The sequence below is a fragment of the Somniosus microcephalus genome, chromosome 8 (assembly GCF_052327205.1).
Source record: "Somniosus microcephalus isolate GS21.2 chromosome 8, FLI_Smic_1.0, whole genome shotgun sequence".
Lineage (NCBI taxonomy): Eukaryota > Metazoa > Chordata > Chondrichthyes > Squaliformes > Somniosidae > Somniosus > Somniosus microcephalus.
In genome coordinates this window covers 253931483-253934448 of record NC_140994.1, presented here as the reverse complement: position 1 = coordinate 253934448, position 2966 = coordinate 253931483, and the positions used below count along the sequence as shown (strand labels likewise).

The window sequence follows — 2966 nt, the reverse complement described above, 5'->3', positions numbered from 1 at the left end:
GCTGTTGGGGCCCAGCTTGCAGCCGCCACAGAGAGGTCTGCTGTTGAACCTGGGTGGAATATTGTTTAGTTCTGAGAGCCTGATATGACCCCTGGACCGGCTGAGAAAGATCCAGTGGTAAAGTAACGCTGACTTATTGGGTCTACTAGTGAACCCGGGTGGAATATTGTTTAGTTTGGAGAGCCTGATATGATCCCTGGACTGGCTGAGAAAGATCCAGTGGTAAAGTAACCCTGGATTATTGTTTTTTGGTGAAAAATTGATTTAAGGACTGCTTTCCTAACCACCCGGTGCAGGTGATGGTTCTGTTCTTCATTTTTCTTTTTGAATGTAATATGTTGTTGGATTTTGCCAGACATGAACCATTTCTCCCCGTTTTCTAAAAATAAAACATGGCAAACTGCTGTCTTTCATTTACCAATCTTGTGACTGTGCGTGTGTCCTCCACCCCCGCCCCCCCAGCATCAGCACACCCTTCAGTCTAGGTGGTGGTTGATTACATATGGTGGAGAATGCTGGCTTTAGCCCTCTGGTGGCTGCGAGGACAAAGCACACATTGTTGAAAACCCTTTGGTGGAGCGATGGAGGCCCTTTTGCAGCAGAAAGAGTTGGATGAGAAGGCTGAATCGTTTTCTTGGCCTTCTTCTCGAAATGCAGCTGCAGGGTTGTCGGCAGCGACACTGGCCTCACTTGGGGGATCCTCCCCTCGACGAGGGAGTGGGGATACGAGTAGCATTCTGGATCCAGATGTTTCACTCAGTGAATTGTGGGATTCCTTATCAGAAGTAGAAGAGAAATACAAAAAAAAGTTATGGTCTCCAATGCACAACTACACAATGAAAAATCTAACTTCGTCTCCCAAGTGGATACACTAAAAGATGTTATTGAGGAATTGGAGGAGCAAATGGCAGAGCTATATAGAGAAAATGAGGAAAATCGAAGGAGCTGGTACGACAAAAACATACATGTAGTGTGTCACAACATAAAGTAGAAGAACTAAAAGAGGGTATTCGGCAAAGAGACGAGCTTATAGAGAAACACGGTTTGGTGATAATCCCAGAAGGCACACCTAATGGTGATGTAAACCATGAACCAGTTGTTGGTGCGATTACAGTCGTGACTCAAGAGGCCGCTCAAGTACTTGAAGGTGCAGGAGATGGACCACTAGATGTGCAGCTAAAGAAACTGGCCGATGAAAAGGAAGAATTACTCGCACAGATCAGAAAGCTGAAATTGCAGTAGGAAGAGGAACGACAGAAGAACTCTAAGATTGAGAATGTGCTCACGGATTCTGATCGACTAGAAAATGGCACAGATCTACAAATTCTTGAAATGCAGAGAGATGCGAATAGGCAGTTGAGTGAGTGCAAGTTTGAACTGTCTAAGGCAGAGCAGGGTATTGCCACTGTTGAACAAAATGTTGCCAGACGCGAAGGACAGGTGCTTCGTTATAAAACAGCAACAGAAAACTACGAAAAAATAGAGGATGAACTAAAAGCAGAAAAGAGGAGGCCCTTTGGTCTGCCTGCGCCCCTTCCCGGAGGTTGGAGCTGAGGGGGGGATCTGTGAGCTATGGGGGTGGTTTGTGGTGGATGGACGGTATGTGGCCACCAGATGGAGACAAAGTCCCCCTCTCTCTCCAATTCAGGTGAAGGCCACACCCACCTCCAACACACCTGAGGCAAATCTACCCATTAGCTCCTGAGTTCAAAAGGCAAACTAGTGCATCCCTTCAGGGCCAGTACCTGAGGACAAGGACAAGGACGCTGTTGGGGCCCAGCTTGCAGCCGCCACAGAGGTCTGCTGTTGAACGCGGGTGGAATATTGTTTAGTTCTGAGAGCCTGATATGATCCCTGGACCGGCTGAGAAAGATCCAGTGGCAAAGTAACCCTGGCTTATTGTTTTTTGGAGAAAAAGTGATTTAAAGACTGCCTTCCTAACCACCCGGGGCGGGTGATGGTTTTGTTCTTCATTTTTCTTTTTGAACATCATATGTTGTTGGATTTTGCCAGACGTGAACCTTTTTTCCCCGTTTTCTAAAAATAAAACAGAGCTAACTGCTGTTTTTCAATAACCAATCTTGTGACTGTGCTTGTGTCCTCCACCCCCCACATCAACACACCCTTCAGTCTAGGTGGTGGTTGATTACAATGGTCACAATTACGGCATCTCTGAGATCCCCTGGCATGCTCTCCTCCTTCCAGATAAGAGAAATGAGTTCATGAATTTGCGGCAGTAGTGCTTCTCCGCCATGCTTTAGTGCCTCGGCGGGGATTCCATCTGTTCCCGAGACCTTGTTGTTCTTCAGTTGTCGGACCTATTAAACCTATTATACATACAACCACTACTCCAGTGGAAACTATGAAAATAAAATAAGGTTTAGTGTTTAGTCTATTTAAGTTAGTGACTGGGATGAGAAATAGATAGACTCAGGTTTGAGAGACTTTTAACCTTGGGACAAGTTTCAATTCTGATCTCCTCCAATACTCTGGTAGGTCATACAAGGTATTGGTGAGACCGCACCTGGAATACTGCATACAGTTTTGGTGTCCATACTTAAGCAAAGACATACTTGCTCTCGAGTCAGTACAAAGAAGGTTCACTCGGTTAATCCCGGGGATGAGGGGGTGGTCATATGAGGAGAGGTTGAGTAGATTGGGACTCTACTCATTGGAGTTCAGAAGAATGAGAGGCGATCTTATTGACACATATAAGATTGTGAAGGGGCTTGATCGGGTGGCTGCGGTGAGGATGTTCCCAATGATGGGTGAAACTAGAACTAGGGGGCATAATCTTAAAATAAGGGGCTGCTCTTTCAAAACTGAGATGAGGAGAAACTTCTTCACTCAGAGGGTGGTAGGTTTGTGGAATTTGCTGCCCCAGAAAGCTGTGGAAGCTACATCATTAAATAAATTTAAAACAGAAATAGATAGTTTCCTAGAAGTAAAGGGAATTAAGGGTTACG

The 2966-nt window shown here is 45.6% G+C and overlaps 1 pseudogene; it reads left to right on the top strand.

The window, feature by feature from the left end:
• Positions 1 to 581: 581 nt before the first annotated feature.
• Positions 582 to 1554, top strand: LOC147114266 (leucine-rich repeat flightless-interacting protein 2 pseudogene; annotated as a pseudogene).
• Positions 1555 to 2966: the final 1412 nt, after the last annotated feature.